This window comes from Pelophylax lessonae, assembly GCF_965119305.1.
Source record: "Pelophylax lessonae genome assembly, chromosome: 8".
Classification (NCBI taxonomy): Eukaryota; Metazoa; Chordata; class Amphibia; order Anura; family Ranidae; genus Pelophylax; species Pelophylax lessonae.
In genome coordinates this window covers 152413059-152436976 of record NC_138775.1, presented here as the reverse complement: position 1 = coordinate 152436976, position 23918 = coordinate 152413059, and positions in this window count along the sequence as shown.

The window sequence follows — 23918 nt, the reverse complement described above, 5'->3', positions numbered from 1 at the left end:
ACGGTCGGCTGTTGTAAACACAGCTTACCGTTCTTCTGTAACGTTCATGCGTTTTTGTTTGTGGATGGATTTACAACTGCAGAATTATTACACTCAGTAGCCTTGTAGAGAATCTGTTGAACAACATATCCAACTCTCAGGACTTCATCACCGTGTACAGCCTGTTATATACTATATATATATTGGTAGATGTTTAATGGAGGGATAGAGTATATGAGGATATATAGATGAGAGACAGGCTATTGTATGGTGAGCACTAGAAGTAGTATAGGAGAGTTGCAGGTGATGGTAAGCAGATAGGTTCTGATGTCAAGTATAGTGCAGATGGTAAGAGGACACAGATGGAGTATACTTTAGACAGAGTAACCTAGTGCAAGGATAGTTCAAGGTAGTCCCAAGAGCTAACAGTCTTATGCAGATGATAGTGAATAGATAGATACAGATAGTCTTGGTAATTGCAGTAGATGACAGTAGGAGATTGGTTAGTAGGAATCCCCTGCGGGGTACTTATCACTTAGATAGGTTAGGAATAACAATGTCCATTGGAGAGGGGTGATCCCGTAGCGGGATACGGATCACCAGCGAGGTTTCCGGCTTTAGTTCAGCAAGGAAGGTATGTCAGCAGCTCCGACTTCTCAGGCGTAGGTGCGATGAACATGTGGGTTTGAACGAGCGATGAGTGAGAGCAAACCGGCGATTGAAATAGCCGCTCATATCGGCGCTCGGCAGTGATGTCATCCGGTCTTAAAGGTGTATGCGTCCTTTGTATATACAAGATGGGACGCAAAGAGAGGAGAAATATAGGAACAAGGGTACCATAGGTACCGGAACATTACAGTACCCCCCCCTTAAGGCCGGCTCCGGAAGGCCTCTAGAACTGTTTTTTCCGGATATTTCGAGTGGAAATTGTGAATCAGTCTAGGGGCATGGATATCGGAGGTATCCAGCCAGGTGTCATCTTGGGGCCCATAATTCTTCCATCGTACAAGATACTGGAGTCTTCTTCTATTGAAACGGGAATCCAAAATTTCTTTTATCTCAAATTCTTCTCCACCCTCCACTTGTACAGGAGGTGGAGGTGAGATAGTAGGCCTTATTCCTTGGTTAGGAACATGGGGCTTCAGTAGAGACACATGGAAGACAGGATGTATCTTGAGGTCTACTGGCAATGTGAGTTGTACTGCAGCTTTTCCAATAAGCTTCTCTATTGGAAAAGGTCCCAGAAATAGAGGTCCAAGTTTTTTACTAGGGATCTTTAGTCTCAGATTTTTTGTAGAAAGCCAAACAAGATCCCCAATGGCATATTGGGGAGAGGGTTTCCTACGGAGGTCGTAGTATTTTTTTTGTTGGCTATGAGCATGAGATATGGTATTGTTGAGTAATCCCAGAGAATCCTTTATTTGGGCAAGATAATCAGATGCTACTGGATTACTTGATGGTAAGATACGTGGAGGAAGGAGTGTGGGATGAAACCCATAATTCAGGTAAAACGGACTTTGCTTAGTAGTGCTATGAGTAGCGTTGTTATAGGCGAATTCCGCCAGTGGGAGGAGATCTGCCCAATCGTCCTGTAGATACGAAGTATAGCAACGCAGGTACTGTTCAAAGCACTGGTTAACTCTCTCTGTCTGTCCGTTGGTCTGAGGGTGGTAGGCAGAAGTAAGGTTACGCTCTATTCGCAGTATCTGACATAGAGCTAGCCAAAATTTTGAGATGAATTGTGAACCACGGTCAGACAGCAGTGTTTTTGGAATACCATGTAACTTAAAGACATGTTTCACAAGTAATTCTGCTGTTTGTTTGGATGAAGGTAGTTTTCGGATAGGGGTGAAATGTGCCATCTTGGTCAGATGGTCCACTGATACCAAGATGGTGTTGAATCCTTTGGAAGGTGGTAGTTCCACTATGAAATCCAAGGATACCACTTCCCACAGAACCTGGGGTATCGGTAAACTACAAAGTAATCCTGATGGTTTCGTGTTGTCAATTTTAGACCTTGCACAGATATCACAAGATGAAACAAACTTTTTTACGGTTGTCTTCATGTCTGGCCACCAAAATTGCCTAGTGAGTAGATTGAGAGTTTTAGTCATACCCATATGTCCTGCCATAGGTACATCATGCGACAATTCTAAGATCTTGGTTCGCATAGTAGGGGGTATGTATAATTTATCGTTGTAGTAGAGGAAGCCTTCTGCGTCAGTAGTTAGTTGTGGTGGAGGTGAATCCAACCCTATGCTGTGCAAAATCTCCTCCTTCAGTGAGCGAACGACTCCGATAATACGTTCAAGTGGTATTATAGGAACTGAGGGAACCTCAGTGCAATCTTTCTCGGCTAGTCGTGAGAGTGCATCCGCTTTTTTATTTTTGTCTGCGGGCGTGTAAGTTACTAAAAAATTAAATCTCAGAAAGAATAACGACCACCGTACCTGCCGGTGGGAAAGAGTTCTATTAGTCTGGAGGTATTGGAGGTTTTTGTGATCAGTATATATCAGAATTGGCAATTGAGTGCCCTCAAGTAGATGTCTCCAATTCTCTAATGCCAATTTTATGGCTAATAACTCCTTCTCACCTACTGGGTAGTTCACCTCGGGGCTACTTAATGACTTTGAAAAGAAAGCAACTGGGTGAAGAGGTGAGGTGTTTGTTGGTCGTTGTGAGAGAACTGCTCCTACTGCCATATTAGACGCATCTACCTCCAAGATGTATTGAAGGGATGGGTCTGGATGGCATAGTATGGGGGCAGTAGTAAAGCTTGATTTCAGCAGAGAGAATGCTCCATTTGCTTCTTTTGACCAATTAAATGGTCTCTTCGTGCTTGTAAGTTGTGTGAGAGGTTTCACAATCGCAGAGAAGTTTTTAATGAATTTCCTATAGTAATTAGAGAATCCTAGGAACCTTTGTAATGCTTTGCGAGTGGTTGGCACAGGCCAATCCAGAATGCAGGATATTTTGCTCATGTCCATTTTGATTCCACTTTTAGATATAATATATCCTAGGAATAGTACCTCCTCTTTATGAAACAGACATTTCTTTGATTTAACATATAAGTTATGTGCAAGTAGTCTTGACAACACAAGTCTCACATGTTTTATGTGCTCAGGTAAGGAATGAGAATAGATAAGTATATCGTCCAAATATACTACCACACAAACATCAAGCAAGTCTCGGAATATCTCGTTTATAAAACGTTGGAAGGCTGCGGGGGCATTACATAGCCCAAATGGCATTACAAGGTACTCAAACAGTCCGTATCTGGTTCTGAATGCCGTCTTCCATTCATCCCCTTTACGGATTCAAATTAAATTGTATGCCCCTTTTAGGTCCAATTTTGAAAAGAAAGAAGCCCCACGCACCTGTTCGATAAGTTCAGGAATAAGAGGTAAAGGATAACGATCCTTTATTGTGATGGCATTTAATTGTCTGAAATCAATGATAGGCCTAAGGCTAGAGTCCTTATTGCGGACAAAGAAAAGCCCAGCAGCAGTGGAGGAAGTAGAAGGTCGGATGAATCCTTTTGCCAAGTTTTCATCCAGATACTCCTTAAGGTGAGAGAGTTCATCCTGTGAGAGAGGATATACATGTCCGTAAGGCAACTTGCTATTAGGGAGCAGATCGATACAACAATCATAGTCCCTGTGAGGAGGTAGCATTTGAGCGTTTTTCTCGAGGAAAACCTCCGATAAATCTTGATAACACTTAGGAATAATGTCATCTGGCAGTACAGACAGGATCCTATCATGTGTGGGGAGGTTACACGTCGTCTCGCAATAGTGAGAAGAGAAGGCTAACGTTCTTGTTTTCCAATCTATGATTGGTTGATGTATGTGTAACCAGGGAAGTCCCAAAATGATTGGAAAATGTGGCGAAGTTAATACATCAAAGGTGGTGGTCTCCACATGAGACTCGTCAGCAGTTACAAGAAGTGCCTGTGTCTGACTGGTGATAGGACCAGAGGATAAAGGGGTACCATTAATAAAACTAACGGAGACAGGTTTGGGTTTTGAAACAATAGGTATTTTATTAAGGGAGACAAAACAAATGTCAATGTAGTTTCCACAAGATCCTGTGTCAATCATAGCCTTGGTGGTGATCCTAGTTTGGTCCCACTGCAATGTTAATTGAACAAAAAGATAAGGTTTAGGAAAGGAAGTTGTGAGTCCCCCTAGCAAAACATTTGAACACTCACCCTCTTTTCTGCGGACAAGAGGACAGTCGTTTACCAGATGATTCGGGGATGCGCAGTACATGCAAAGATGTTCGGTTTTCCTCCTGGCACATTCAGAAAGGGTCAGAGGTGGACGTATCATTCCTACTTCCATAGGAGTAGGGTCAGCAGGCAACATCCGAGAAGGACTGGAAAATGGTGAGCCCATCTTCTCAGCCTTTCTTTCTCGTAGTCGTCTGTCAATATTGATACTGGTCTGGATCAGTCCCTCTAGAGTGCCGGGTAAATCCGCTCGGGCGAGCTCGTCTTTAACGGCCTCAGATAGGCCGAGTCTAAACTGCGTTCTCAAAGATGTGTCGTTCCACCCTGAATCAGGGGACCATCTTTTAAAATTTGCCACGAAATCTTCAACAGGTCTCCTTCCTTGTTTTAGGGCCCGTAACTGGGTGTCAGCGGTACTCTGCTTGTTGGGGTCTTCATATAAAGTAGCAAATTGTGCTAGAAATAAGGGATAAGAATTAAGGAGTGGATCATCCTTTTCAAAGAGAGCATCTGCCCAGGCCCGGGCAATAGGAGATGATGGTACAAACCTTAATTTGGTCAGTGGTGTAGGTGAGAGGTTTTAACAAAAAAAACAATTGACATGCGTTTTTAAATTCACGGAATTTGCTCCGATCACCAGAAAACACTATAGGAGGGTTTATCTTAGGCTCACGGGGCTGAGCAGCAGGAGGCTGTGTGAGGCGGCCAAGCTGCTGTCTCAAGGTTTGATTGTCATTTTTTACCTCTGTAAGTGCATGGATCAATGCATCTACTTGTTTTTTTAATTGCAGTACATGAGTGGATAATTCTGCTGAATCCATATTTTTTTTTAAGGGCTCGTTCAATCTGTAACGTTCATGCGTTTTTGTTTGTGGATGGATTTACAGCTGCAGAATTATTACACTCAGTAGCCTTGTAGAGAATCTGTTGAACAACATATCCAACTCTCAGGACTTCATCACCGTGTACAGCCTGTTATATACTATATATGTATTAGTAGATGTTTAATGGAGGGATAGAGTATATGAGGATATATAGATGAGAGACAGGCTATTGTATGGTGAGCACTAGAAGTAGTATAGGAGAGTTGCAGGTGATGGTAAGCAGATAGGTTCTGATGTCAAGTATAGTGCAGATGGTAAGAGGACACAGATGGATTATACTTTAGACAGAGTAACCTAGTGCAAGGATAGTTCAAGGTAGTCCCAAGAGCTAACAGTCTTATGCAGATGATAGTGAATAGATAGATACAGATAGTCTTGGTAATTGCAGTAGATGACAGTAGGAGATTGGTTAGTAGGAATCCCCTGCGGGGTACTTATCACTTAGATAGGTTAGGAATAACAATGTCCATTGGAGAGGGGTGATCCCGTAGCGGGATACGGATCACCAGCGAGGTTTCCGGCTTTAGTTCAGCAAGGAAGGTATGTCAGCAGCTCCGACTTCTCAGGTGTAGGTGCGATGAACATGTGGGTTTGAACGAGCGATGAGTGAGAGCAAACCGGCGATTGAAATAGCCGCTCATAGCGGCGCTCGGCAGTGATGTCATCCGGTCTTAAAGGTGTATGCGTCCTTTGTATATACAAGATGGGACGCAAAGAGAGGAGAAATATAGGAACAAGGGTACCATAGGTACCGGAACATTACATCTTCTCCCTGGAATGATCACAGAGCCCATGTGATCCTTCCATATATGGAAGCAGGTCTCTATGATAATTTCAGAAGCCACGCCCCCCACAGTTAGAATCACTCCCCTTGGCTCACATTTAACCCCTTGATCACCCACAATATTAACCCCTTCCCTGCCAGTGTCATTATTAAAGTAACAGTGCATATTTTTAGCACTGATTACTGTAGTAATGTCACTGGTCCCCCCAAAAGTGTCAAAAATGTCAGTTAGGGGGTCCGATCTGGACACCGTAATGTCGCAGTCCCGCTAAAATTCGCAGATCACTGCCATTACTAGTAATAAAAAAAAAAACAATAAAAATGACATAAATCTTTCCCGTAGTTAGTAGACGTGATAACTTTTGCGCAAATCAATCAAAATACGTTTATTGCGATTTTTTTTTTTTACCAAAAATATGTAGCAGAAAGCAAATTGGCCTAAAATGTTAAAAAATGTAAATTTTTAATTTTTTGTTTTTTGAGAATGTTATATAGCAGAATGTGAAAAAAATGTTTTTCTTTTTTTCAGAATTGTCGCTCTTTTTTTGTTTATAGCGCAAAAAATAAAATCGCACAGGTGATCAAATACCACCAAATGAAAGCTCTATTTAGGGGGGAAAAAAAGGACATCAATTGTATTTAAGTACAGCGTCGCGTGACTGCGCAATTTTCCGTTATAGTAATGCAGTGCCGAATCGCAAAATATGGCCTGGTCATTAAGGGGGAAAATCTTCCGGTCCAGAAGTGATTAAGCAATTCATTTTAGTCATCAAATTTAATAATTTGTTGCAGTTGGTGCAATGTGCTGCTTTTATTGTGCCATATGAAGCTTTTAAATTTTTGAAAAATTAAACTTGTGGCTACTCTGAGTTCGTTCTTAGTATTAAGGACTTTATAAAGCAGAAATGAAAAAGTTTAGCATCAATTACGTATATTTTTATGATGCTTTATTTTATGGGAGTAATTTGAATTGTAGCATTCATGGAAGGCACAGGCAATACATGTGTTTTGGTAAACTAGAGGGTTTTTTTGGTTTGTTTTAGTTGTACACTTGCAAAAGAGTTGGGCAATTAAATTAAAAAAGGAACTTTGTTTTCGTGTCTAAATTTTTTTTTTTTTCAGCTTAATTAGTTCTTATAAATCATGTGCTGCTCAGTATTTATTATGTAAGCTTTCCAGCTGTTGAATCTGTGTGAGAGACATATTCTGTCTGACTAGGAAGTTCCTTTTAACTCTAGCATTCCACTAATCAATTTGCCTGTAATTACTGTGAGTCTATCAACCTGTCAGCCAAGAGGATTCTTTTTGCTCATTTGCTGAAAAGGAAGCTTTAATACAAAGGGCCTAACTGTAGGATATTTTTAATGGACTCATTAAGCTTGCATCTACACGAATTTGGGGCAAATTGGTCAATTGCAAGAATTGTTTGTGAAGAAACACAATCCATTAGGGTCAATATAAATGTACTAGCTGTTCATAAACAGCTAAAAATAGTAATGATCTTACAAGATTTAGTCAACTACAGTATAAATACTGTCAGTGTAAGAGAAAAAAATATAATCTTTGGCACACTTTTCTTATATAAAATTTTATAGTATGGTAAGGAGGAGCAAGCAGAAAATGAATCAAGTAATAAATCAAAACAGAGCTAATAATCACTGGCCAGTTGAGGGGTCTACCTTATTTAAAGTCTTTCCACATTGGATAAAACGTTACTCAAAACCATATGTTTGGTCAGTGTTGAGACAACAGATGTGAGTACCAATTGGAGTCAACTTTCCTGAGGGGGAACATTGACTGTGGACCATATTACTCTGTTCATTTCTGTAACATACTCTCCCGCCAGACATCAAGGCTGGCTGCCTACTGCAGGCTAAGTCATTTGACAGTTCTTATATAGGTATGTAGCCAGGGTCACCTAGCTTCATCACCTGGAGGCACTGCCCCTTCTGACATCATTGACTCGGCATGCAAGGGTCCGTGACATCAGAAGAGGGTGATGCCACCAGGTGATGTAGCTAGGTGGCCCTGGCTACGTACCTATATAAGAACTGTCCAATGGCTTAGCCTGCAGTAGGCAGCCAGCCTTCATGTTAACGGGAGCGATTTTATTTTTTTTATTATACGGGTGAAGCAAGGGGTGTGATTGGTGATGGATTTACATCGGGGGACATTATTTTTTTATTTTTTAACAAAGATATAGTCAAAAACTGTCTCTGTGTTTTTTTACACTTTTTTGGTGAATGGGTAGAGGTTCTATGTACCCCATACTCACTCAGGTAGGGGGGGGGGGCTGGGATCTGGGGGCCCCAAAGCACCCAACCCCATGTTGTGGCCTGGTATGGTTCAAGGGAGGAGGTGCTCACACACTGGCCTGTCAGACTGCATGCCCGGATAAGGGTCTGGTATGGATTTTGGGGGGGGACCAATTAGAGTGCAATCAGTGCAAAAAATGTGCATGAACAATAAGTCATTTAAAGTGCTGGTTATCCTATTCTTCCAGCCGTTGTGCTCCCCTCCTTATGTGCCCTTAATCACCGACTAGTGATGGGTTAAACGCCTGTGTTTCAAAAATAATCCTCCAGTGGCAAAAAATATTTTTTTCTTTCTTTTATGACTTCGGCAGGTCAGACAAAGAACCTCATATGTGTGTAGGGAGATAGAATCAGGAGAAATCCATAGTGTAATTCCATTTTTTTGTTGTTAAAAAAACATATAAAAGCCAATTGGACACTTACAAAACCCTCCTCTTGCATGTAAGCATGTACTGACGCTGTTCTGGAATTCAAAAGTTGCGGTTTGCGTTCCAAAGAGCGAACGGGACATAAACAGAAGTATCCACCTGCTTAATGCATTTCACTCCACTCAGGAAGCATCCTCAGAAGCTCTGTAAATATTTGCATATATATTTTTAAATAAGTAACAAGGATTTGTGGTATAAAATATTGTTTTTTTTAATGGGTTAATGTTGCTGCCAGTGAGCCTCAAGCCCGGCCTGGTGGTGTGCGATAACGGGCGAAATCTCATAGCAGCTCTGGGCCTAGGTTTGACACACATCCCTTGCTTGGCACATGTGTTGAAATTGGTGGTGCAGAGGTTCCTTAGAAATTACCCCGATATGTCAAAGCTGCTGCACAAAGTGCGGGCCGTCTGTGCGCACTTTCAGCGTTCTTACCCTGCTGCTGCTCACCTGTCAGCGCTGCAGCGTAACTTCGGCCTTCCCACTCACCGCCTCATATGTGACATGCCCACAAGGTGGAACTCTACCTTGCACATGCTGGAAAGGCTGAGCGAGCAGCAGCAGGCCATAGTGGAGTTTCAGCTGCAGCACGCACGCGTGAGTCGCTCTGCGGAACAGCACCACTTCACCACCAATAACTGGGCCACCATGCGAGACCTGTGTGCCTTGTTGCGCTGTTTCGAGTACTCCACCAACATGGCCAGTGCCGATGACGCTGTTCTCAGCTTAACTTAACACACAGAGTTGAAGCTATGAGTCACCTGGTGTGTGCTGGAGGGGGGCAGGCCATCTCCATGCAGACTGTTTTTTGGTCTACAGTTCTATTTGTGACTCATGCAGGTTAAAGAGATATTAAAGAGCAAACTATAGTGGGATGTTCTTTGTTCATTTTTCATGTCTAAAGTTTTTTGACTACTTTAAGCTGCCTTAGGGCTCATGTACACTGCAGCTCAAAAAAAATAAATAAACGACTGTGGAAAATGTTGCACTTAATTTGGAAATCAAGGTCCCAGAGTCTGAAGGAAAAATGAAGAGGCAAAGAATCCAAGTTGCATGAGGTCCAGTGTGAAGTTTCCACAGTCAGTGATGATTTGGAAAGCCATGTAATTTGCTAGTGTTGGTCCACTGTGTTTTATCAAGTTCAAAGTCAGCACAGCCCTGTACCAATACCAATACAGGTGCCAATGCCTTGTTTAATGATCATAGTATCACTGTGCTTGATTGGCCAGAAAACTTGCCTGACCTAAACCCATAGAGATTCTGTGTGGTATTGTCAAGAAGAAGATGAGAGACACCAGACCCAACAATGCAGATGAGCTGAAGGACACTATCAAAGCAACCTCGGGTTCCATAACACTTCAGTAGTGCCACAGGCTGATTGCATCCATGCCATACCGCATTGATGCAGTAATTCATGCAAAAATAGTCTGACCAAGTATTGAATGCATACTATACTATATATGGACATACTTTTCAGTAAGCCCACATTTCTGTATTACAAATCCCTTTTTTTTTATTGGTCTTCTGTAATATTCTAATTTTCTGAATTTTGGGTTTTCACTAGCTGTAAGCCATAATCATCAAAATTTAAAGAAATAAATGCTTGAAATATATCACTCTGTGTGTAATGAATCTATCTACCATAGTCTTTATAACATATTAAAAAAAAAAAAAAACACAAAATGATCAGGCACCAAATGAGGAGGATTGATGAAGGGAGAAAGTCTACTATCAGCACTTATTGTTCATAGCGGCTGGAGAAGACCCCTGGGGAGGTGTGTCACAGAAAATATACAACCTATTGTCTACTTGTAGCGCTTAGAAGCAGGCTGTGTAAACCCGGGTTTTTGTCCTCTCCATGAAAGTGACAGTCTAATAACTACCTATCATATCTAGTCCTCATATCATACTATATCATATCATATCTAGTCATCTATAATATATGAGTTTCACTTTTTGGATTGAATTACTGAAATAAATTCACTTTTTGATGATATTCTAATTTTATGAGATGCACCTGTAGTGTGGACTGAATTGCGGATATCTATTTGAGAAACATGGAAGATTTTAGCACTGTTTATGTTTAAAACACATTTGAAGTATTTTTTTTTTAATATTATTTTATCCTATTTGCAGTTATTTGCACTTTCTATCACATTGTGGGTTTGTGATTCAGTAGTGTGTTTACTTTTATTACGTATATAGGAAGAATCAGTTGGCAGTTATAGGATTTGATTTGAAATGGTTTATGGCTCAGTTTTATGTTATTAGAATTATGCATTAATAACTCTGTAGTGTATTTACATTTATTATATGTATAGCAAGATTCACAAATGAAGGAGGTGGTTTGGATTTGCAGCGGTTTAAAGCACAATTTTATGCTATTATTATAAGGCACTAGTAAGGGGAGTGTTTATTTTTTTTATTTTGTGACAGAGCAGCGCAGCACCAATGAATATTAATCTGTTGGCTGGATGTGGGAAAACATTTATGTGGTCGCAGCAGCCCAGGTGTTTTTTTTATATTTTATGTCTTATCCTGAGTTTGGTAAATAGATGAAGGGCAGTGCAGAAGTTTTTGGGTTAATAAAGTTCATATTCACTTTACAAAAAATACCCAATTACGTGGAAGGAAAATAAAATTATGGAATTTTGCTTGTATATGATTGGAGTCAGCATAGCTTCAATTAATTCACTAAGCTAAATGACATTTCACACAGCTCAGTGAATGAGGTTGTGCTGACCTCAATCATCCATTCATGTGAGAGCAAACGTTTTCACTTTGTTTCACCTCGTTCACTAAGATAGGTAACATTTTATATTGCAAAGTGGTAATTCCCTTTAAAAGTATACATGGTCTATTCCTTTATAACATCAAGGTCAATGTTTGTTGGCATGGCTACTTGTATTTTCATTGGAGGATGCATGTTATAGGGTGACAAAGCAGATGATTTAGGAGATAGTTATTACTCTATTACAGCAAGAGCCCGAAAAAGAAATTTAAGGCAGTCACTGTATATTATTTTCATAAAGGGTTGTCCAGCTTAGGTTGACTTACTGAAACATTAGTCCAGCTTAGGTTAGCTTACGGAGACATTAGACACTAAGGAATGTATAAATATGTATAAAAAAAATAAAAAAAACAGCTATTTGTTCTGTGTGAATGGGGGCAAAATGCAATGTTATTAACTATCTTTCCAGGGTGAATGTTATTCAGTTGTACAGAATACAGTGAATAAGCATAATACAGCATTATGGCCACTAGAGGGAGCAGATGATCATGGGAAATAAATACTAATTTATTATAATCATCAGCTCCAGCTAGTGGCCAAATGCAATGATTTCCATATTTTTACAGAAAACATTACAGAAAAAACAGTGTAATGGGGGGGGGGGGGGGGAGACCGTCAGTCCCGATCACAATTCAGGAGCAATATCAAGATCAAGATTAAGGCAGCGAATATAGGTAACAGATGGCTGAGAGATAACAATATCAATAAAACATAACATTGCCAGTATTACCATGCAACCCTATCTACATGGGGAATTGAGGAGGAGGTCGGCTTTCGCTGTGCAGCAGTAGGGTCAGAAACTATGTTAACCATATTTTGTGGTGCAGAAGATGCATGTCCACCTTTTGAGGACCAGAAACCCCAGTGGTGGTCAAATTTGGCAAGTGACAACTCATTAATAGCCATGGAGCGTTCAAATTTGTGGTTAGTTTGTACCAATGTGATTACTTCCTGCATAGAGGGGGGTAGTGGTTTTCCATTTACGCAATATCGTCAAACGTGTTGCAATAAGGATATGGGTGATCAAGGCATGGAAGCGATAAGGGTGGTCGTCAATACCTAGGTGGAGAAAGGCCAACGCTGGAGTCGAGGGGATAATGCAGCCGGTATGGGTCGCTATATATTTGAATACAGCGTTCCACAAACTCTTGAGGGAAGCACATGGAGAAGAGTTCCCACTTTACCGCACTCGCGCCAACATAGAGGGGAGTACATATTGGAAAACCCAGCCAATTCATCCAATGAGTAGCACAATGCGTATGCTTGTGTACTATCGACAGCGCCCTCTGCCACTGTATAATGGAAAAAGTCTTACCAATGTCTAATTCCCATTTAAACATAGGGGGGTTTTTAGAAATGAGGTAGTGTCTAGGATTATGTCATAATAATAGGAGAGGCCTTTAGGTTTGTTAGGCGGGTTAGTGTATTGGTCCCAAATACGCTTATCAACCATAAGTGCTTCTAGTGGGTGTGTGGAAAGAAAATGGTGAATCCGTAGGATGGTGAAATGAAGGGAGGCAGGAACTTTGTAGTGCCGTAGGAGAGTATGGAGAGGCATCAATTTGTCCTTCTCATGAAATTGGGCAATGTCTGTGATATCGTGCTGTTTGAGGAGTTGGATAGGGAGATCCGGAACAAGAGGAGTCAGTAGAGATAACGGCAGTTGTGTTTGTGGTAGCACGTCGGTGCAATATTGGGGAGGTGTGGACTTACGCCAGGCTTTCAGAGAAGCTTGCATGAGTAGGGTGAGTCCCTTGAGGTCCCAAGGGATCCATCTGTCGCTAAGAAGGAGAGAGCCAAGGTCTTTAGTGGGTGACAATGCAGTTTCTAGGTCAACCCAGATAGGAGGAGAGGATCGCCGCAGCCATAATCTGGTCTGAGAAAGATTTGTCGCCCAATAGTAAGAGCACAGTTTCGGCAATCCCGCTCCTCCCAGCTGTTTTTTCCTGTGAAGAACCTTGGGCGCACACCTAGCCCGTTTGCCTTCCCACAGGAACTTGTGTAGGGATTTGATCAGTAATGATAAGCTGGTGTAAGGAAAGGGGATGGGCAGATTTCTAAATAGATACAGAATTTGTGGAAGGACTATCATTTTGTACGCCGCCAAGCTGCCGCACCAAGCAAGCTCTGTTTTTGCAATATGTTTTAATGTGTCATCTGTTTTCTTAAGTATTTGTGTTAGGTTAGTATGGAGTAGCACGCCTGTGGTGTATTCGTGACATCAATACCTAGGTAATGTACACTAGAGGATGCCCAGGGAATGGGAACAGATTTTTGCAGTAGGGATTTTGTGAAGCTTTAAAGGTCTGGGATTGCGGACTTGGACGCATTCAATCTGTAATATGAGATTTTGCTAAAATTCTGAGATTGCTAAAAAAGCTGGAAGAGAGCATAGAGGGTCTGTTAGCATAAGAATTATGTCGTCCGCGAAAGAAATTTATTTTGTGGGTCATGGACGCAATAGGGAAGCCAGATATGGTGGGGTCAATGCGTATGGATTCCGCCAGGGGTTCAATAATTAGGTTAAACAGTGTAGGGGACAACGGGCATCCCTGTCTTGTGCCATTGGTGATAGAAAACACTTTCGACAGAGTACCAGAGTTATTGACTTGAGCGGAGGGGCTGGAGTATAATGCCTGGATGGCTAGTAGGATAGGGCCGGTGAAACCAATTTTTTCCAGGGTTGCATACATATACCCCCAATGCACCCTGTCAAAAGCCTTTTCGTCATCAATTGTTAGGAGCACAGACGGGATTTTGTGAAGGGAAGCGTAATTGGCAATATTTATAACTCGCCGAGTGGCATCAGAGGTGTGTCGCCCTGGCATGAACCCCATCTGGTCACGCTTAATAAGGTCGGGCAATACGCATTGTATTCTTTTGGCTAAGATTTTGGCAAAAAGGTTTGCATCGGAGTTGAGGAGGGAGATTGGGCGGAAATTGGCAGGGGTCGTGGGTTCCTTACCCGGTTTGGGGAGAGTGGAGATATACGCCCTGAGCATATCAGGGGGAGTGAACCGGTAGACGGGGCCTTCCCAAATACTGTGGCTAGGTGTGGTGCAAGGATAGGTGAGAAATGGTGATAATATTCATTAATTAGACCATCTGGGCCAGGGCATTTGCCCTTAGGCAATGTTTTTTTTTTTAATATAAATTTTTATTTTCCTTTTTACATACAAAATCAGACAAAAAATATAAAGAAGTGTTAATGCAGCCAATTACTTGGGTCAAACACTCCAAGGCTTTGCATAAATAGACAACGAAGAAAAAAAGGAGAAGAACAGAAAAAAAAAAGAAAATAAAAAAAAGAAAAACACGAAAAAGAAAAAAAAAAAAGAAAAAAAAAACAGAAGAAAAAGGGGGGGGGGGATTGGAGATTCAAGATTCAGCCTGAGCCTATCTAGGTTGCAACCCTTATGTTGCCAAAAAAAATCGGTCGTGTCCCTAGAAGAATAACATTCAGTGAATCTAAAAGGGCGTAGCATATCTGTCAAGCTCTCTTCTGAAAATGTATATTCCAGAAATGATCTCCATCTGGTAAGAAATCTCGGGGTGGTACGTGAGTTGGAAAGCATAACGTCAAGTTAGATAGAACATAGAGACAGCAAAGATTGTTGGACCTGTGAGAGATTTGGTGGGGTGGAGTTAATCCAGTTAGCCATAATCGTTCTGCATGATGCCAAGAGGCAGAGGTGGGTCCATTGTGAAGAAAAGGATATGCAGTTAAAAAGGCAGGTAGTAGGAGTCTTAGGTACACCCATACCTGAAATAAGAAAAATATAACCCAACACGCTGTCCAAAAATTGCTGATATGAGGACATTCCCAGAGTCGATTTAAAAGTGTAGGCCGTGTGACTTTACACCACGGACATTGCGCTTGGGTAGGATCATCTAGGCAATGTCGAAAAGGATAGTAAGCCCGATGCATTATTCTAAAATGAGTTTCCCGCCAATTTTCAGAAATTATAATAGAGTGTATTCTTTTACAGCTCTTAAGAAGCTTTTCCGGTAATGTTTCATCCCCCAGAATGTGAGACCATTTCTGGAATAATACCTGTTGAATCCTACCCAACGAATGAGACACTAAATACTTATATAAAATAGAAATAGAATATTCTTTTTGATGAAGCACTACGTCGATAAAGGAAGGTTTAAATGGATTTGTTCCATATCTGCAGCAAGTCCGCAAAAAGGAAGTCGTTTGTAGGTAGAAAAAGTAATGAGAAGAGGGCAGATTAAATTCCTGTCTCAGCACTTGAAAAGATTTGAAATGGTTGGTAATATTGTCATAAAGCGAGGAGGCTTTAGTTAGTTCCCAAATTTGCCCACTGTCTGAAGGCTGCTTGTGTAGTAGAGGGAATGAACATGGGATTGCCTTGAATAGTAGGGTAGCTAGAGATACTGGAGGGCAAGCCCACCATCCTTCGCACCTCCCTCCATGCCACCACTGTATCTCTGATGACAATATTGTTTTTAAGATGGGATGGTAGTGCCCTGAGAGAGGAATGGAGGATGGCTGGCGGGGTATATGGAAATACCAGCGCTTCTACAAGCTCGAAATTAGAATATCATGATGTTCCTGTGAGCCAATCAAGACCCTGTCTTAAGCATGATAAATTATAAAGGCGAATATCAGGGAGACCTATCCCCCCCTCAGACCTTGGGAGAGAAAGTTTTCGTAAAGCAATACGAGGTTTAGAAGCCCATAAAAAAATGTTCAATGCTTTATTTATTCTCTGCACATCCGAGTGCTTCAAGAGTAAAGGAAGTGTCTGTAATGGATATAAAAGACGCGGAAAAGATACCATCTTAAATAAATGACATCTCCCGAAGAGTGAAAGAGGGAGGGTCGCCCAGGTCTGCAACTCAGAGACAATTTTACAAATGAGTGGTGGAAAGTTAAGGGTGTATAAAGATGAGGGGTCCCTTCCTATGAGAATGCCAAGGTACGTTATATATTGTGGCGCCATAGCAAATGGGGATAGTCTACACCAGTGGGCGGACAGTTGAGGATGTAGATCTAATACCTCATTTTTATCAAAATTTATCCGAAAACCTGAGCAGAGATGGAAGGTCGCAAACATTTCTTTAAGAATTAAGAAATCATTAAGAGGATTAGACGAAAAGATCAAAATATAGTCTGCAAATAAAGCAGATTTTAAGCTTTGGTTCCCGACAGGAATTCCGCTAATACCCTCTGGAGAATTAAGAAGTCTAGATAAAGGCTCAAGGGCCAAATTAAAAAGAATAGGGGAAAGTCCCTTTAGTTAAGTGGATAGTATCGGAAGTGAAATCTAACGTAGAGAGCTTAGCAGTCTGTGATTTATACATTTGTTGAAGAAACAGGAGAATAGAGCCAGAAAAGACAAATATTTCCATAACTTTAAAAAGCCAGTTGAAACTAATGTTTTCAAAGGCCTTTTCAGCGTCTATCGTTATAATGGCTGCATCTATTTGAGGATTTTTTCTAGCATGTTCAAGTGCCAGAAGCACCCTGCGGATATTAAGCGTCGCTGAGTGACCCGTGACAAATCCTGACTGAGCAGGAAGCAAAAGTGATAGAAGAAGACCAGCAAGACGTGAAGCAACTATCTTTGAAAGAATTTTTGCGTCCACGTTTATAAGAGATATCGAACGATATGATCCGGGCAGAAGTGGGTCTTTCCCTTTCTTGGGGATGAGTTTAATGTGAGCGAGTGATCCCGTAGGGAGATAAGGACCCCCTGACCACATTAATTGGAAAACGGGGAGAAGAGTCGACGATATAAAATCGTTAGTAAGCTTGTAGAAATCAGCTGAGTAACCATCTGGACCAGGGGCTTTAGCTGATGGAAGAGCTTTGATAGTAAGTCGAATCTCTTCCAATGAAATTGGAGAATTTAAGCTTTTTATATCGACCGACATAAGTGTAGGCAGGCGTATTTTCGCTAGTAAAGTCTGCGCAGTATCGAGATCAGTAGGGTTAGTAGAGTACAATGCAGTATGATACCCTACCAGCATCCTACTGACCTCAGTCGGTGATGAAACAAGGGTGCCATCTTTGGATTTGAGAGCTGTTAGACGTGTTGGACAACGAGTATCCGAACACATTTTAGCAAGGAGTTTGCCAGCTTTATTTCCAAATTTATGATAGCGTAGGGAATAGTATGACGACCTGAACGCTTCATGCTGTGCAGCCCACAAATCAAAGGAGTTTTTCGCACTCTGCCAGTTTTTAATGGTAGAAGGAGTGCGATTTAATGTCATAGTCTCTTGGGCGTGTCGTAAATCTTGGCTTGTCTTTAGACACTGTTGTCGTGCATGATTTTTATATTTTGAGGTATAGGATATAATCTTGCCCCTTAAAAAGGCTTTACCTGCTTCCCAAAATAAGTTGGGATCAGAGGTGAGATAAGAAACATTGTGCGAGGAATATTCCTCCCACGACGATCGCATCGTGTGTATAAAATCCTCATTATCTTTTAGGAAAGATGGAAAACGCCATATGGGCGTTGATGTAGGAATTTTGGTGAAAGGGAGAGATATTGCTATAGGACAATGGTCCGAAATAGCCATGTCATGAATAACCGGGTCTCGGAGTAATGAAGTGAGAGCTGGTGACGCAAAGGAATAATCGATACGTGAAAAGGACTGATGTGGAGATGAAAAAAAAGTAAATTCATGGTCAATAGAATGCGTAATACGCCACACATCTGTAAGATTAGCCGATGAAATATCTCGAGCTAATGGCGTTGAATCCAGGATAGATCGTGATAGAGTGTGGGAAATCTTAGAATCGGGAATTGTACGGTCTTCTAATGAATGCATGACCGAATTGAAGTCCCCACCAACTAGATGTAAAGTATTCGATACCTGTAGTATCCATGATATCATATCCTGAAAAAAATGTGAATTGGGGGAATTAGGTGCATAAATATTTGTAATTGCCAAATCACCCGACTTAAGAGTGAGTTCAATAGTAAGTTTACGATACAAGTTTCAACTTCCTTCACGCTAATGGGAAGGTTAAGGGAGTCAAGTTGTGATTTTGTAAGGGAGGGCAGTGATAAGGAGGACAGGAAGTAATTAATAATGTGATCCTCGGGGGGGGGGTGTTCCTCGGGGCTGTCTTTCAGATTATACAGAGAGGCATAAAAATCGGCAAAGGAGTCCGCTATGTCCTGGGGGTGAAATATTTTTTGGGGTGGTGACGCTTTAAGAAGAAAGGGGATTCTCGCCTTAGCCTGTTTTTGTTTGACCCTAGATGGTAGGTGCTTACCAGCCTTGTTCGCTTGAGTATAGTGAGATTTTCTTTAATTGTTCAATAACCTATCTGACTGGTCTATAAACATGAGGCGTAGTTCATGTCTAAGGTGAGATAACTTGTGGGAGTTCGCATCCGAGGGGGACTGTTTGTTCACAGTTTCAAGGGAGTGTTATTGAGATAGGAGATCTTTCATTTTTGCTTGTCTTTGTTTTTTCGCCCTAGCATGTTGCTGAATGCACACTCCCCTTATAAAAGCTTTATGTGCACCCCACAACACCCAAGGGTCATCAACAGATGGAGTACTGATCTCAAAAAATGTGTTCAGATTCTTCACAATGTGTGAATTAGATTCTTGCAACATCCTGTTGTCACATCTCCAGAGAAACGTTGTTCTGACAGGTGTCCCTTTCTCGATGGTCAGTTCCACCGCCGCGTGGTCAGACCAGGTGATATCCCTGACCACCGAGGAAGAGGACTTCTCCAATAGATCTCTGACAAACAAGTCTATGCATGAATACGAATGGTGACGATTAGGAAAGAACGTGTAATCCCTCTCGGATGCGTGTAAACAGCGCCATACATCAAGCAGACATTCTGATCTCAATAGGTTAGCTAAAGAGACTTGTCGGCCCCCGGAAGGACATGAGGAGTCCAACCCGGGGTCGACCACCAGATTAAAATCACCACACATTAGTAGATTTCCATACTTCACTCGAGAGATCTGTTTGAGCAGTCTGCATAGGAAATGCAACTGGTGCGTATTTGGGGCATATAGAGCCACCACCGTTAGGGGAAGGTTGTTAATATCACCGGTAAATATGATGAATCGTCCCTCTGGATCCAGTATTGTAGATTTTAAATGAAATGTCAGCGAATCTTCCTTTCAGAGTGAGTGCCTTTTTGCTGAATAATTCAGTCCGTTGGCATTAACCGTTAAGCATTTAATGGTCATGGAGGTTTATGAAGAAAATGTATAACACAGAGGCACAGTGGTGCTGTTTAAAAGATGCCATGTGTAAACGCAGATCCTATGGCATGGAGGCAGTCCAGGTGAAACAGGGCAGTCAGTGTTATCAGACGGAACGCAGGTGAGATCAAGGGATGACGGATAGCAACAGGGAGGGAGAGCAATACGAGGAAATATAAGAAAGGGACTGTCTCAGCAGTCCGTGAACAGTCTATGCTGTTAAAAGAGCAGTTGAGGGCCATAAAGAATGCGAACATCCTTAGGCCAGGGACACTGAAAGTTGTAAAGGTAGAAGAGAAGTTAGCAGCCCTGAATAAGGGATCATTTAGACTTGGCAGATCTCTTGCGGGAGACCACATGCCAAGGTTCCTCTTGGATCATAGGTTGGGGTGAAGTGGTTATCACCGCTGGTGGTGGAGGGAGGATGTTCCAAGTGCGGAGAGCCGCCAGTCCTTCATCTAGTGTCCGGACCACAACCGTGGAGCTTGCGTGAGTAATAAGCAGGGTAGATGGGTACCTCCATTTATGAGGGATGTTGTTGTTTCGCAGCGCTTTAGTAATTGTGGCTAGGTTGCGTCTGCATTGAAGGGTCTGGCAAAAGTTGGATGCCTGCATACTCAGTTGGTATTGTGGAGGATGTGTGGGTAGCCCTCATGATTTGATCCTTAATATGATAGAAGTGGATCTGCAATAACACATCTCTGGGAAGGTCTCCTGCTATGAAGGAGGGCTTGGGGAGCCTGTGAATCCTGTCTATCAGGAGGTCTGAAGGCGAGGCAGAGGGTAGAAGAGTGTGAAAGAGAGCAGTAACATAAGGCTGTAGCTGGTCAGGAGGAACTGATTCAGGTATCCCTCTGATTTTAATCCTCCAGGTCAGCCACTTTGGATTTTAACCACTGTATTTCATCCCTCTGGGAGTTCACAGCTTCCACCATGTCATTAAAGGAGGTTGTCTGAGCAGAGACAGCATGTTCCACACAGTCCACTCTAGTGCCCAGGGAATGCATTTCTGACTTGAATTGATTCATGCAGGACATCATGTCTGTGTGCAGTGTACAACATGTCCTTCAACAGTGACACAGAGACAGGATTGTCCCCAGAGGGGTATGCAGCAAAGGGGTCTGGTGCCTGTTGTGGAGCAAAATATGGGGCAGAAGGAGAGTATGAGGCAGGCATACCTTGAAAGTTGGAGGTTCCAGGTGGGGAGGCCGTCCTGGGCTTGTTCTTGGCTGGGCTGCGTGATGCAGGTGACAGAGGCGGTGAAGGAGGAGAAGTTGAGCCCGAGGAGGTCCCGCTGTCTGGGTTGGCCACGAACCTGGCCGCAGGAGAGAGCGGGTGCTGCTGCGGAGAAGGCAAGCGGTTCTCTGTGTTGTGGCGCACTCCGCCGCCGCCATGTTTGTGGAGTCCCTGGCCCGGCTGTGTGAAGAAGTTTTCCAGCTTGTTTAGCTGGCCTGGATCCTTCTTGCGGCGTGTCATTGCGGCCGCGGGTGTTCCAAGAGGCAGCTGCGGTGTGAGAGAGTCGGCAGCGGCGTCTGCAGGGCTGGTGCAGCGGTCAGTGTCCCTGGTGGCTAACGGAGCGGTGCTAGAAAGCCGCCATTCACTCCGCCGGAAGCCACACCCCTCGATTTCCTGATTCACTCATTCTATACAAATAAATAACATTCAGCTTGGAGAGAAAATTGCCTGACAACATTTTATTTTACCCCCATTTGCACAGAATAAGTGTAAATGCAGTTTCACCAGATGAATAGCTCTGCAAAATTTCTACAAATACATCCCCTGACATTGCAGTGCAACTGTGTATTTCAGCAGACATGCAAACAGAAGAAGCAGTGCTACTACCCATACAGCTCACCAATAAATGAGCCATTTAACTGTTTTACATATATAGAAAGATGATCCACACACCAGTAGGTGCTCTTAAAAAATCTTCATCTTTATTCGGGAACACAACTGCTGATAAGATCAGTTGACGCGTTTCAGCCTATAAGGCCTTAGTCATAACTACAATTAGACACAGAACTTTGAAATATATAGTGACTCTACATATCACAGGCTCCACCCATTCATTGTCTCAATTAATTGCAGTCAATGAGCCAAAATTAGAATCAGTTGTAGTATATACTAAGGAACCCATGTATGTGCCACCTTATATTCACAAACTACACAAAAATAGTATCCATAGATAAAAATAAAACAAATCAATGAAAATAATAAAGAAAAGTTATAAAGAGACCAAGAGGGAAGAGAGACACTGGAGAGAGACAGTTTAATGTATGTGCAGATCTAGATCCCATCTCAGGTTTAACCTCTGAGGTGATCTGGAATTAAGTCTAAAAATCCACCATGCCTCTCTTCCTAGTAACCTTCTCTCGCTATTGCCTCCTCTAGGTGAGTGAGACAGCCGCTCTATTCCTTTAAAATGAAATGAAGAAAGATCACCCTGATGGCATTCCCTAAAGCGACGTGTTGCATTGGAAATATTTCTAACATTTACAATTATTTGTGTCACAATAGTGTTCCCCTATTCTGGTTATCAGGGGACGTGTGGTGCAGCCTACATATTTTAGGTTGCATAATGTACAAATAATCAGATAGACTACAAAATTTGTTCCACAGTTAACATATTTTTGTATGGTAAACTCCTCACTCGTAGCAACAAAAGTTTTGCCCGGCACACTCAAATGACAGTACCTACAAGTCTGTAATGCTACAAGGATAGTTCCCAGGATATGCCAGCCAGGTGGGTTGGCATTGCATAGAGGAAAAAATGCTGGGTGATAAAGCATTTCCTAATGTGGGTGCTCTCTGACTGGAAAAACAACAGCCTACTTTTAAAATTACATGTAAACCTTTATTTGTATACAAATTAGGCAAGTTCCTTTTATTATTTTGGTTATTTGATGATATTCTTGAGAAAATGTAGTTCTAAAGGTAACGGGTTAACCTGTTACATTGTTTCTAAAAGTATAAGGTTTACATCCATTGCCTTTTCTATTCCTGGGCATGTCTGCTAGCAATTCCTCTCTATTCTTCATTAGAAATATTTCTAATCCCTGATGTATGTTGGGAATACTATACCCTCTCTCCAATAGGTGATAATGAATGACCCTACATTCCTGTTCAAAGGCTGAATCTCTTGAGCATGCATCTAGCCCGAATGAACTCACCATAATGGATGGCATTGATGGTGTGGGATGGATGACAAATACCTGCCAACAGAGTAGTATTGCAGGAACATGACTTTCTGTAAGTACATGTAGATACACTGCCTGTAGTGGAATCACCCTGCGGTGTAATGTCAAGAAAGTTGATACTAGAAATGTTGTGTTCGATTGAAAAATATAGATTTAACTGGTTGTCATTAAGATACTCTCATTAAATCATGCAATCCTACAGGGTCGCCATCCCACACCATCAGGAGGTCATCGATATAGCGACCAAACCAAACAATCTGTCTGGAAAAACGATTGCTGGAGGAGAACAAAAACATTCCTCCCACCAGCCCATATAAAGCATCACCATTGATGGTGAAAATCTTGAACCCATTGATGCCCCACAGCGCTGAATATAGTATTCACCATCAAACAAAAAATAGTTATGAGTTAATAGAAACTCAACACTCAAAAGAATAAACTCCTGTAACTCTAAAGAATAAGAGCTGTAACGCTGCAGTTGATACCGAATAGCCTGTAGTCCAGCGCTGTGGGGGATCGAAGAATAGAGTGCCCTAACCTTCCAAAGTGGCCCATGCATAGGTAGACAACCATTTGACTGATGTAATATGAGATAGAACTGTACTGGAGTCCCTAATGTAACCTGGCAGACTTTTTGACCAAAGGCTGGAGGTGCCGCTCTACCCATTCTCCCAAACGTTCTGATAAGGAGCCAATTCCAGCCACAATGAGTCGTCCCTGCAGAGGGCACCCTACCTTGTGAATCTTGGGGAGATGATGAAAGATCGGCACCACAGGTTTATCCCCAAAGAAGTATTCAGCAGTTTTAGAAGATAAGACTCCCATATCTTTACCCATCTGTAGATGTTCAGAAAGGATAGATTGAAAGATTTTTGTGGGATTATTGGGTAAGAGGCGGTATGTGTAAATATTTCAGCAGATATTATTTGTTCTCCTAATCCAGGAGCACTGAAATTTAAGTCATAAGTACTGTATATATGTTTACAACATTCTGTGCTTTAAAAAAATTTCTCTTTGTCTGTATTTTTCATTTTTTCTGTTGAGATTTGCTATAAAATTTTCCCACATTGTGCTACCTTAATTTTTTGCCTTTCAAACC